We start from the raw sequence: 13,904 nt of genomic DNA on the forward strand, positions 1-13,904 counted from the left end.
TTTGCCATTTTTAATTGACCCATTGATATTTGGTGTTTTTCTTAAAGTTCCTAAACTCCTTGGCTGAAGTAATTAAGAATTTGAGGGAGACGGGTTCTTAGCACTTGGGTCTAGAGGAAAAAAATTAAAAACTTCAACAGTAAAGCAAACAGAGAGAACTCAATGCTCCTGAAATAATAAGATTTAAAATCCTTTCATGACTTCTTAGTACTCAACATTAACAAAAATGATGCAATAATACACACATCATATAATAATAAAAATGTTTGCTAAAAATGATCCTTCATTAGCAAGCAATAGAGCTTCTGATTGAACAATGAAATTTAATAAAAAACTAATAACCCATGTGCCCATGAGAGTATGTCTTATTTCTGTGACTGCAGTTTTCCTTCCAGTATTATGAGAAAAATGCTTGGCTTTCTTTGCCTTCCTTGTCTTTATGCTGAGAGTTGTGAAGGTCTGTCTTTATAAATTATTACAACAGCCCCTTTCCATCACTGACCATACTATTTTCATTTAACAATGCTGATTTATTCTAAGACATATTAAATATGCCATGAAGCTGTTTTCCCATCTTGTCCCCCCGCATATTTGGAAGAAAACCTTTCAAGAGTTTTCTGACTTACAAGCCTATTTGGGGATCTGTCCCTTATGTTTCTTTGTTTCCCTCTGTGTGTTTCCACCCCACCCTTCAAACTTTCTGTCTAGATCACTCATTTGAAAAGTCACTTTGATAAGGCAGTTTTGGAGTGAAGAGGTTGCTCTCCTGCCAAATAGTCAGTGATTGTTTCGCCTAATTGAAGCCGCTGGTTGGTCTCCCTGAGGGTTGTGTGCCTGAGTGCTGCTCTGGATAAGCAAAAAACTCCCTTCTCGAGCCCTCTCAAAGAGGCTTTCTTCATGATTTTGAAGTTTAATTTCCACAAGCCTATAATAAAGGGGTCTTTAGGAACACCTACAATTGTCAGGCAACCTGGAAAGAGTGCACATCTGATTTCTGATCGTTTTCTTTCACTGGCAGATCCCTTCTGGGGAATCTTCAGCTGCTTGATTAGGGCAATTTTAAGTTGGATTTGTGCTTGTCAAGCAGTGAGAAACCTATCTGTCATCTTCCAGGATCTAGCCCTGGAAACCAAGCACCTTTTCCAGTGATAATACAAATGTTTTTATTAAGATTTCTGCTTCTTACCTAAAGCTTTCACTGTAGAACATTGCAGAAATTCCTAAAGAAAAAAGGCAAATAATTAAGAACAGTCTCAAAATCGTGAGTGATACAACACACACAGCAGAAGGAGAAAAAAAGCAAGGACAAGAGCATTTATTAGGATCATGACAATTGGGAAAATCAGAATGAAGACTTAAAAACTGCTAACAAATATTTAAAAAAAAAAAAGTCAATTTTCAAAAATACGTGGGAGTTTTGAATTTGGCATTTAAGAAAAGTATTTCTGAACCTCTCCTAAATTAATCTGTTCCAGCATCCTTACCCTGCTACAAGGGATTCTGCAAGCAAGATAAAAAAACAATTTCAAAGCATAAAGCACTTATTTCATGGCAAACAGACAGAGGCAGGTAGGTAGCATTTAGCCAGCTGTAAGACTAAGCATAAATGTGTTCCCCACCCTTAAGAGCACCCTGAAAGCTTTTGCTGGGAGGCAGGCCTGAGCAAGGAGGGGCAGGGCTGGCCTCTGCAGCTCTCTGGAGCAGGTCCTCACTGTCACAGGGTTATCTTTGTCCATCTGCCCTTGATGGCACATCATTTGCCCCAGTGAGCTGATGCTTCCCAACTAGCAGCCCTGACTATCACGACCAGCCTCCCTGAAGCTTTTCCCTTATTTTGTCACACCTTTCCATACTGATGTTTCACTGCTTGAATCCTCCAGCTACTTCTGATCCTATCTCAACAATCCTGCTTCTGCCTGTAATTTTACCTCTCTTATCTACTTGCAGACTTTCACACAGATTTTTCTGAGCAGTTTGGGTGGAGGTTATGCAGTTGTGCTGCATCAGAGCTGAGTCGTGGGTCCAGATACACAGTCAGAAAAACCCTGGGTGGTAGGAGAAATCTTACAGCAGGGGCTAACGGAAGAAGGGGCTACAGACAAATGTAATAAATTCCTAAATGTATCAATAGAAATCTACTGCTTCTACCAGCAGTTAAACAAAAAACAAAAAACAAAACAAACAAACAAAAAAAAGGTTCCTGTGACTTACAGATAACTTACTTCTGCGAACTAGCTAGTTACAAAGCATTTTACATGGCAAGCAGCCTATGCCTAGGACAAGCCACCTGATTTTTCATGCTAAGGCAGCATATCAAATGCTCAGGCTGGTATCCCTAGGCACCCATAATTCCTAAGTACTGAGAGCTTTAGAGACACAACATCTGTAAGACTGGACCTAAAATGACAGAACAGAATTGAAGGTCAGGCAGAATAATTTACCTCAGCTTTGGGTATTTGATAGATGAGAAGGCTCTTACTCATTGGAAATGTTAGGAAGCATTACAAGAACAAGTGATAAACAGGAAGTTTTAGATTCATAAATTTTAATGCCAGAAGAATCATCAAATCTGACCTGCATACCGCAGGCCATGAAATTCCACTAAGTAATTGTCACATGAAGCTCATTAATTTGGGGCTAAAGTAGTGCTTATCTCCCCATAGTAACAGTTATCAGAGACCATCAGACACTATTTATTTTTAAGAGTGAAAAAATAAAAATAATAATAATTTTGCTACTGCAACTACCCACCCCCTTTCTCTATACATGCTTGGTGGAAGTTTTCAGAAAGCTGTATTGCAGTAGGATCGCAGAGAATAAATGAGAAGTACCAATGCAGTTTGCACATGACATTGCACTTCTTGAGTATCTAGCAGCTATAAAATAGAGGATAATAAATTATTGTTATGCAACAAGCAAGAAATGGAGTTAAAATAAACACAAAGAAAACTAAAGATGACATAAAGCATTTGCACCCAAGAAAAAAATACTCCTGGCAAATGGAAAGTAATAAAAAAGCTGCAGCATACATTCACCATTGATAGATCTTTATTTTATAAAATTATGACCATGAGAAAGAAATTATAAAAAGACCCTAGGATGGATGGAGAGCATTCGAAAGCATGAATGCAGTTCTGGAAAACAACAAAATCGGGTCCTGTGCAGAGCAGATGCAAAGATTACTGGCTGGGTAAGCAGGTAGCTCTCTGTGACCTGTGCCAGAGCAGGAAAACGGATGCTAAAAATAATGTTAAGTTGAGCATAAAGAAAAGCAAGTTAGTGCATGAACAGTGGAGCTCAGGAAATCTTGCTTCACATGGATTCATCTCACATGTCCCTATTCACCTCAAGAATGAGAGCTTCTCCATATACCTACAATCACTCCCATCATATTGCATGTAGCTGTCACAAGCATCTCATACTTGCCCCATATAGCTCCTGGTACTGCTTTGTTCCCTGTGCTCCCACAACACAGGACCTCCACTTGCCCATGCATCTCTTCTCCACCTACCTCTTGGGACTTACTGGCTGTACAAGACAACACAAGCAAAAGATGAGGCTACAGACACACTGACTGCCCATGCTGGCTGTCCAGGTGGCTGCTATTAACCAGAACTGAGCCATGATCGAATTCTCCATTCTTTTCACTCAGAAGGAGCATTAAGGAAGTCAGTCTTCCCTACTCAGTCCCTCATTATTACAAAATTTGTAAGACTTCATAATCTTTGAGACCTCTGACTAAAAACAGACAAAGGGGATGAAGAGGAAGACAGGTAACAACAGTCTTACTAACTTTATTTTTCATTAAACCAGACTAGAAGAAAAAAAGGTTTCATTTATTCAGTAGGGAAAAACAGAATAAAGACAATGCCATCTTCACAGGACTAAATCCTGATATGCAGGCTTAATATTTTTGCAAACAAAATGCAAAAGCACCTTTTAACTGAGTCATCAGTATACAACTGCTTAATCAAAATAATTAGGGGATCTCAATATGATTCATTACTTTTTGTTTTAATCATATGTGGGAGGTAGAAAATTGCATCTAAACATTTTGGTCAGATAAAAGGTCTTTGTGGCTCTCCCGTGAAGGAGGAACACACCTCCAGGTGTTTCATGAAGAGAGTGATATACAATCACCAGTACAAAGGATGATACAAAATGTTCCCATTTAGTCAGTGAAAGAGTATCTAAAGTAAGGCTTGAAATTAATAAATGTATGAATAGTTTAATTAAATAAATGCAATGGCAAAAGCAACTTATTTTAGAACTAAATTATTATGAGACAAATATGCATGTCATTTTTATTTAAAGTTCCTTATTTCCTTTAATTATAAATACTACAGAATCTCTTGGCATTTACACTTACATGAATAAGTGTTTAAGTAGATAAAACTTCCATAAATATAACAAATGTTTCTATAAATGCAACTGCATCCTGGTGAAGAATAATTATTTTTCTGTTTTCTCAAGTCTATCAGCAATAGATACTTGAATAAATGTGAGATAGCATCATTCTAATAAATGACTGTACAACATGCAACCAGGGAGATGGAAAGGAGAACAGGGATTATTTATCATTGGCATTGCTCCAGCTGTTTGCAAGAAAATAATTCTTGAAAGCCACCCGACATGGGACAGAGCTGCCCCCATAACTTGCTGGAGCTTGATGCTAATGATAGATGGGCCAGCACCTCTTTCAGTGACAGTGATAAAACAGTGATGGGCCTTCCAGCGATCGCATATCTGAATGTAAAAAGAGGTCCAATCTGCCTATGGCACTGTTTTCAGGTCAGGATTTTATACCTTAAGTTTTCCTTCTAGAGCCAGTGGTTGTCCAGCCGCTGCTTTCTTCCCAAGAGGATGGTCAATAGGGAATGTCTGCTTTGTCCTATTCTCCCTGATTTTTAGTGTCCCATCAGCAGTGAAAATTCCCACCCACCTAATGCCAAAGCTGACCTTCAGCCACTTTAGCTTTCATATCTTCCACTGGAGTTGGTCCTCTGTGCTTCCGCTACAGTCAGTGGAGGGAAGTGCTTTTAGTTGTTGGTTGACCTATTTTAGGCATCAACTTTAAGTCTGAAACCTTAAGTTTAAAACAAAGCATGTTTTTAAGGGTTTGGGTTTGTTTTTTTTTTTCCCTTTGGAGAGCTAGAGGGTGTATTGTTGGCACTTGATTCCTCTAATTTGTTACAGGCATTGACTTCAAGTTGAAATCAGTCTTCCCCAAACAGTAACAGTATGCTCTGAACTTAGGTACATAAACTTTTGATTACACTTGGACATGTCTGGAAGGAAAAGGCACATTATACAGATTTTTTGCCATCAGTTACATGTGAAACCTGTCCTGGTTCAGGCAGGAGGAAGAGCTGATCCAAGGATGCCCAACACACGGGTGGCTGGAGGTGTGGTATGCATGATTCCAATTACACCTGACACTGAAGTTGATGCCTTGATGAAATAATTACTGAAGCTTGCAGGAAGCTGCAAAGACTCATACATATGCATCAAGAATCCTACTGAAATATGGGAGAGCGGCAGCTGACTTCAATCCAAGTCACTGGGGGACAATGACAATTTTTTTCTGTCTTCCAATGCATGACAACCAATTATTCTTGTCCATTATTTATTATCTTTAAAATGAATAACATAAATTGTTCTTGGTTTTTATACTATACTCCTAAACCTTCTTTGCATTACACATGTGTAGACACAGAAGTCTACTGCTGAATTATCTGTTGAGATTCCCAGCAGCTAAAAAGCATTAGGGTTGTCACTGATGGAAGGGAAGCAAGCTGCACTGGGACAGAGGCAGCTTGGAAGAACTTTCCATTGTCTTGGGAAGAGAGGTGAATCACCTTGAGCAACAGCTCATTTGTGAGCTAAGGGAACACAGCTCAAAGCCAAAATAGTGCACAAGGCAATTGGAAAGTCTGCTACTATTTACCCTCCCTATACTTGTCCTAAATATGGTAAATAATTTCTTAACTTTGCATTTTAGACAGATAAACTTGTATTTCTGTGAGGCAGAAGTTCGCCTAGACTGCTAGACTGGCAATTTAGAAGGACCTGGCAGGTGGAGTCCCAGTTTTTTCCCATGAGGGAATATCCAGCTTCTGTCTAGGAGTCCAAGTAAGGTGCCAAGGCTCTGCTCCTCTGCACAGTGAGGACAGATGGCAATTTGGAAAGGAGTGGAGGGCATCCTCTGGGCAGGGTGGCAGAGCTTCCCTTGGCATACAGCAAGGAGTGTGAGGACAGAAGGGGCTGAGGCCACCATACTAAATTCCCTACCTCCACCAAGCGCAGCCCTCAAGAAGGGAGCAACACTCATTTATGTACATGACCTAGTATTTTCTTGTAGATAATAGTAAGCTATTTGTTAGCTATTGTATATTTATGAATGCAAAGGTGGACATGGCTGGAAGATCATATATCAAGCAAATGTGGATTCTGAGGTCAAGAGGAATATGTTTCGGTGACTGATCATTTCTATTCCTAGTTCTGGTTTTGTGCTTATTTTCTCTGTCAGGAGCAGGGTGTGGGTGTAGCAGAGAGATGGATAAATGTGTGTGTTTGCAGCTGGGGAAAGCAAGTGGCTGCCAGATAACAATTCTGTTTCCTTAATCGTGTTCAGCAGCCGCATCCCTCCCACAGATCGTTTCTGCAAACGCGCCCTTTATTTCTGTTTTACCACTAGATGGTGGTAGCAGGTAAAGGCTTGCCTTTTTTTTTTTTTCCCTTCCCTTTTCCCTCACTCCCATTTCTTTGTTTACCGTGAATAGTTCTAGGACACCGGTTCCAGTAAAAGATTTATTGCTTTCTCTGAATTATCAAATGATTACACAGGTATAGATTTAAAATTCACTGTTTGAAAAATAACTGTTTGCATCCTTTCCTAATCCTCAACCTCAGCCCTCCCTCTCCTCACACATCCTTGCTGAATCCAGTGAGGAGATCACAGACAGCAACCATTACAGGCAGAAACAAGCCTCACTTGTCCACAGTTTTCTTACACACTGCAAATTACACTCAGCATTTTTAGCAATTTCTACTTTATGGATACTAAAGGGCCTGGGCACCTGTTCTGCAGCCCCTGATGCGTCACCCAGCACTCCTTTAGTCTGCTCTGCCTTTCTTTCCTCAGCTGCTGGGCTTGATTGGAAGCAAGTATTCCCAACCCTGGAAGCTCTGAAGAGGGCCACCCGGCAGCTACATCTCCTGACACTGTCAGCCTTGAGTTGTTAGGAGAGGAGGAATGGGGTATGCTAACTTCTCCGTGACTCGAAAAGTAGGCTCACCTGTTTTGATTTTTTGTAGGACACTTTTTTTGCTCTGTAGATGCAGCCAACAATTAATGAAATATTGGTTTAAATCAGAGAAAACTGTTCCAAACCCTCACTAACATTTCATCAATGTACTCTGTATCAAAGCTGTTTTGCACAAGCATTATCATTTAGAAAGAAGAGAAAACACAGTCAGTGCACCTGTCATTTGATAATACCACATATTAGCCTTGGCTACTGATAAAGTGTCACAAAAGCACATTTAGCAAGTGCTTGATGACCAAAGTATGGACATTAAGACTGCATTTTGTTTATAGATATTTATTATAAATGGACCAGAACAAATTAAGTACTACACGTAATAAGTACTATATACAATCTCCTAGTCCCTTGGGTACGTGTTCATATTCAGTTTTCTTCATTTATGTGACCCCAAGGAGGACCCATATGTTAAAGTGCAGGTCAATTTACTTAGAGCTGTATTTACTTTTTAAATGGATGGCACCAGCCTACAGTGATGATAAGTGAAGGAAGAGCCATCCTTTTATTTAGTGAGAAATAAGCTTTTTGTAATCTTCTCAATAGGTCTATCTCACAATCATGTATTTCTACACAGATAAAAATATCTATTTAACAGATTAAATTCTGATGGGCGTTTTCATTCTTTCTACATAACTACTGACACAAAATAACACCCAGCGAAACAAAAACATGTATTCCTGCATCTATTTGGGTTAGTCTGGATTAAAGCTTCTGTTTTCCCTATGGCCTTTTGTAAGGTACTGAAGAATTATGTCTTTTCCCTTTCATACCGACTTTTGCCTCTTGCACCTTTCTGACACAGCACAATAAGAGGAATACTTAAAAAAATGAAAAAATGAAGTTAAAACTAAGCGGCAGTTCCTCAGGTGCTGAAAATCAATATTACTCCAACGAACTAAATTTATGCAAATTTTTATTAGCTGCAAAATTGGGCCCACTGGATTTTAATTTCACTTCCACATTCTATGTACCTTTTGATAACAAAAGCAGAAGGGAGGCAGTTCTAAACAACCCTTTAATTTTCACTAGAGGAAGGAGGTTTAGTGAAGCTTTTTTCAGCTAGAATTTCTCCTTGCAGTTCCTAAGGACATGCACACTGTTCTGTAACTTCAGTACTTCATGTTCATTTCCAGGCACTCGGTTCGATTATAAAATGTTCAGAGAAATGACTGCATTAATAAGGCAAATCTCCATCAGAGGAAAAAATACATTCTTGCAGTTAAATCATTTGTGCTGCCATTAGGCTTTTTGGACTTTCTCCCTGCTCTCCCACAGGCTTTCTGTATGTTCTTGCAGAAGCCACCTAACAAATGGCTTCTGCACCCTCACCATGGGCACGTAGTGAAGTCCCCAGATTAAGACCTTTTTAGCCCTGCGCACAGTGTGGTCTGTGCTCGCATGAGACTTCTTGCCATGGAAGGTAGAGTTGGGCTCCAACAATGATAGTTCACAAAGACCCTTTTGGTAAGTACCTAAATTTACATATGGCCATAGACTCACAAATATATTAAGCCAACACTGCAGTCGTGTCTTTCTTTGCCCCCTGGCACTCCTTAGTGCCTGTTCCTCCCCTTCTTATGTCCCTGCAGAAGCAGATGGGCAATTGCTGAATAGGACCAGTGGACAGATTTGGACTAAAACTGATGCAGCAAAAAAAGATTCCTGTCAGCCCATCCCCCCTGTGCATTCTGGCTATCACAAGGGCACACATTTGTGTTACCACCTGATGATGTCTGTGTAAGCAACTGGACAGGACTCCGAGGGCAAAAGGTGTGGTGAGATCTGCCTTCTGATGGACCCCACATGTATATTTTCTCCCCCAAAACAGGGTGATCTCATCCGTATTGCTTTTTAAGGCCAATGTCCCAAACCATGCCCAGACACAGTGCTAGATGGTACAGGCCAAAACAAATGTGGGGGAGCTCATCCTGAGCATGTTCAGTTTAGGTAGAGCTCTATGAGAGAGAGCAAGGTATCTGCTAATGGTGCAAAAGGGCTCCGTTCATGATATGAAGGCAGGAATGCGTGATTTGTCTAAACATACGCTGTTTTGTCTGGTTAGGTTTGTACAGCCTCTAACACTATCAAGTCACCACTGGCCAAAAAGTAAAACAGCCACCAGGCTGCTTTGGGTCAAAATTGCTTTCTCACAAGGAAAACATTCTCCCAAATTTTCTATGGGAAAAAAAGTTGTTCTGTGGCTTTTCTTTGAGCCAAAATATTTTAACTTGGTTCAGTAGGAACCTGGTTTCTGTAACAATGCTGTATTATATAGCTGGGTTTGTAGTTTTAGCCTACTCTATCTCCTGTGGTTAACTCCTGGATTAGACTCTATCTAGAAGGGTACATACAATACACTTACTGCTCTTGCTGTCATCCCTACAGCTGTGATGCGATGCTGGAGACAGGGCCTGAACCCATGGACTTATTCACCAAGGATGGAATGACACAATAGGCAATTCAACCTCCAAACCCCATCAAGCAACTTAACATTGCTGAAATATGCAGCTTTTGTGCTCAGCTGAGAAAAGAAGAAATATTCAGTTGTTTCTGAATCCATGTTTTTCAGAACATTTTGTTCCACAGTGTGTGTTGATATTTTGACTTCTTGTCCCAAAGCGGATGGAAATTCCGACTTTTTGTTCAGCCCTTGCTGCAGCCTCTAGCTCCTGCTATAATAAAAGCAAACCAATTCCAATAAAAGAAAAATAGCTTTTAACGCAGAGTTAAACAGTTTCAATGATGCCTTGTACAAAAATATTTTAAAATTCAGCCTTACAGAAAACAAAAGACTTCAAGATCTTTATCACAGAAAGTGGCTAGTTTCTATTAGCTGTGTCACATCTTGTGTGTGCTATATATTTCTTCTTTGTCTGATTTATGACAGGACTTCCAATGTGAAACATACAGAACATTCTGCTCTCAGCTACTCTGGTGCAACTACATTGATTTCAGAGGATATGCTGAGTTTGAATTCTGTTTCATTCTGTTGAATTGCATGTTCATGCACTCTGCAGTCAGACTTGCTCTCTGTTGTGCTCCTTTGGAACACAATTTCAAGAATGAGTCAAGATGCCTAAAAAGTACAGTAGTGGCTGTTATTCAGTATAGTTTGCTACTGACAATAGTTAATCAGGGTATTTCACTCTCTCTGACATTGTGGTTACCTCTGAGGTTTTTGTTGTTCTTTTGTGGGTTTTTTATTGTCGTTTGTTTGGTTGGTTGTTTTTTTTTGTGCAAGACAGAAAACTATGGAAAACAAAGAACATTTTAAAAATAAATTCCAGGAAAGCTTTATTATACCATGTTGTGTTATTGCTCAGAGTGCCTTAAAACTGGCAGTGAGGTTATGTTTTAAGATCAACTGTTTGTTTGCAGAGGGGTAATGATTTTGCAATATAGAAAGCACGGCCTAAAGGATAATGAAGATAATGCATTAATTTGTTCTTAAAAGCAAAACTCTTTTTTCCCATGGCATATGAGAAGGTATACTTCCTAAGAGACTAGGCTGGTTATAGCTTTGTAATTCACATAATTGTTTCAGATACAAACATCTGCCTATATGCTGCATGGTATCACAATTAGATATTTTTTTTTAAATTCAGCTTTGATAACTTGTTGCTGATGTTAATGTATGAGTTGGTTGCCATTCAGTCATAAGTATCCATTTTTCAAAAACACCATTCTTTAACCACCTAGGACTTTAAGTATCTCATACTCCGAGGCACTCATCACAGCTATTTGTTTTAAAGTCAGTGACTTATCAGAGAGCAGGATAAATAGTAAGATAGCACTGAAGTACCTCTTATGTCTGAGAACTAGCTATATCACTAACAACAATGAAAAGGAGGGGAATCTCTTCTAAGCAAGGGTCTTCCCTGATAGAATCTTTTCTCTACCACTTTTACAATATTCCATGAACTTCAGATCAGAACTCATTTGTAAGTGCAAAGTCTTCACTTTTTTATTGCACTCTTGCTAGTCATCATATAGAAGGCAAATTTCTGATTAATAGATCAACTTCCAGCAGACTGAGTTCTCATGTGTTCAGCTTTCTGTCAGTATTGCGATCATCCTTTGCTCATTTAACTGAGCAGTAAGAAAAAGACAACATGTTCAAAATAACTTCTGGTATAAGCATGGATTCTGTGTAAAGATATCACAGAAATGACGTCAGAAAATTTTTCCAACCATTTCTACAGGCTTAAGGCAGGGGAAGATTTACAGAACATATCAAAGGCTTCATCCACAGTGTGAACACCCAGATCCTGCTCAGATGAGACCAGGCTCTGTCCTCAGTTCTATACAGTGCCTTACTGTAAACGCCATCCACCTCAAATACCTATTCCTACACTTATACTTTGTGTATATATACTCAGCACTAGGATTTGTGGATGCATTTTTCAGAACTCCCACTGTCATAAAATATGATCCTTAAGAACTGACTTGTGCTTTTTTTTGGGGGGGACACCTGACTTTTTCTTCACAGTTCCAGCACAGAGGTGATTTGGGCCTGCTTTGCATCACACATTCAAACCTTAGATTGAAATGTCTTGTTTCCAAGATGAAGTATGGAACAGACTATTGTGGTCTTGGTAAGCCTGAAGGATGGCATATATACAGCAGACTGAACATGCTTCAGGAAAAAACCAATAGCTGTGTAGTTCTACTGCATCCAGTGGTACATGTCAGGGATAAGAGTAGTTAGAGGATGGGATCATACCATTTTGGATATCAGCTGTGAAAGCAGATTCCCCAGGGTGAAGCATCTGACTTTCCTTAAACTGCTAGAGGGACCTTGTCCCTGTTCCAAATGAAGGTGATTATACTGGTGCGGAAGTTGACGGCTGTGCACTGATGGAAGTGGATAAACCAGACTAGCATAGGTAAGTGTATAACCAATTTGGTACTGGCCAGTCAACTGCTGGAGGTTTGCAATGGGATCTTATCACGGTTACACCAAGCAGATGGCTGGATGGGATAAGGAACATAATTTATAGCCAGTGAAACTGAACTTTTTGATTGTCATGAGTATGGCCACAATTTGCCCTGAGGAAGGAGGAACCAAAAAGTGTCAAATGCAAAAGATACTTCACCTTCGGTTCCTCAAGGCATGTGGTCTTAACTGCAGGTTCCTTAACACCCACATGGGAAGCAGAGGCAAGATATGTAATGCCGGGATATTGAGGAAGCCTGGTATTTATAGGCTGGGACAAATAGAAACTCATTTTCCTCTTAACATTGTTGTTATCAATGAAATGTTGGTGCCAAAAATTATGCTGGACAACTGACTTTGGCTTTATATGCCTTGGAAAAAGAAGTTTAGGTTAAATACAAAGCAGTTTCACTAACAGAGTGGAGAGCGCATTTAGTGGGTTAAATGGAGTATGTATTTACATAACAGACATCAACTGAAAGAACATTTGTATACTACTGTGACAAATACAATACAGACTGTAGCACTCTGCACTACAACTGCAGGGGTAGATTGGAATGCTTTTATACAGAAGGAATCCAGGGGAACTCCCAGGTTTTATGCTGGTCCACACACTCACAAAGCTATAGGCCTCAATGTGAGCCAGGTGCAGAGCTAGCACAGGGAAGATTGCATCTTCCTCCAATATCTTGACAGTGTGATAACGAGAATTGCTCAGAAGTGTGCGATACTTTTCTGATTAAATGGAATGGGAGCTCAAATACATTCACTGGGTGGGGGAGAGAAGTTATTCCTTATGTTCTGTTACATAACATTGTATTGCTGGGTTATTTTGTAAATATTTTGTAAAGATATCTGTACTGCATGAATTACAAGAGTCCACAAGGAAAGAACCTTAATTATTTCAGGATGGGTAGGTGGGTAGCTAGGGCTGCTGTTACTACTTGAGGATTAAAGTATGGTTTCTGAATTTCAAGTCTGTTGCCTTTTATCTCGATTTTTAGATGTAGAGAAGATTGTAAATCCATTTCATTTAACATCTGTGTCTGAGGGCTGTATGAGGCATCCCATGTGCAGTCTAGATGATTTGTATCTTTTGCAACTTAGTGAAAAACATTCTCATACTCTTCATCATATTTATTTATTTGATAGTAGCTTCAAAACCATTATTTTGTAAGGAAACACATGTAATAGAGAGTGGAGGAGCCCTATAAGTAAGGAAATACAGGAATTTGAAATATATCCATAATGGCCATTATACTCTCTCTCCTATTTGTTACAGCTTGTGAAAAATTATAGCAGAGAAAGAAAAAGTTTAAAGATACGCAGATGGCTCTGTTTGCACTGAGCACAGTGGTGTGTCCAGAGTTGTTGATAAAGGCAATATTTCAAGAATTGCCTTCTGTGATTAGGAGAAAAACAAAGACTAATTTTAAATGAGTAATACAGTTATTAATAGTGGCAGAATGTCCCTTTCACACTCCACCCTTCTCCAGTCACCCCTGCTTTTCTACTATGAGTTTCCCTTAGAGGATGCACAATGACTGATGTCTCATTTTCTCTTTCAGTTCTTCACTGTTCCCAGAATATTTACATCTGAGCATGTTAAGCCTAATATTAGTTGGGCAAAAAATACCAGCCCT

At 39.5% G+C, this 13,904-nt stretch overlaps 1 long non-coding RNA gene across 1 annotated transcript; it reads left to right on the top strand.

Annotated features, from left to right (window-relative positions):
• Positions 1–4,698: 4,698 nt before the first annotated feature.
• On the top strand, positions 4,699–5,118 carry LOC133271759 (uncharacterized). Its single transcript, XR_009744241.1, has 2 exons — positions 4,699–4,791; positions 4,912–5,118. It is a non-coding gene; the product is annotated as an uncharacterized LOC133271759 (long non-coding RNA).
• Positions 5,119–13,904: the final 8,786 nt, after the last annotated feature.

The sequence above is a fragment of the Pezoporus flaviventris genome, unplaced genomic scaffold (genome assembly GCF_033815535.1).
Source record: "Pezoporus flaviventris isolate CSIRO_AGI_PZ_B2104156 unplaced genomic scaffold, CSIRO_AGI_Pfla_v1 ptg000025l, whole genome shotgun sequence".
Lineage (NCBI taxonomy): Eukaryota > Metazoa > Chordata > Aves > Psittaciformes > Psittacidae > Pezoporus > Pezoporus flaviventris.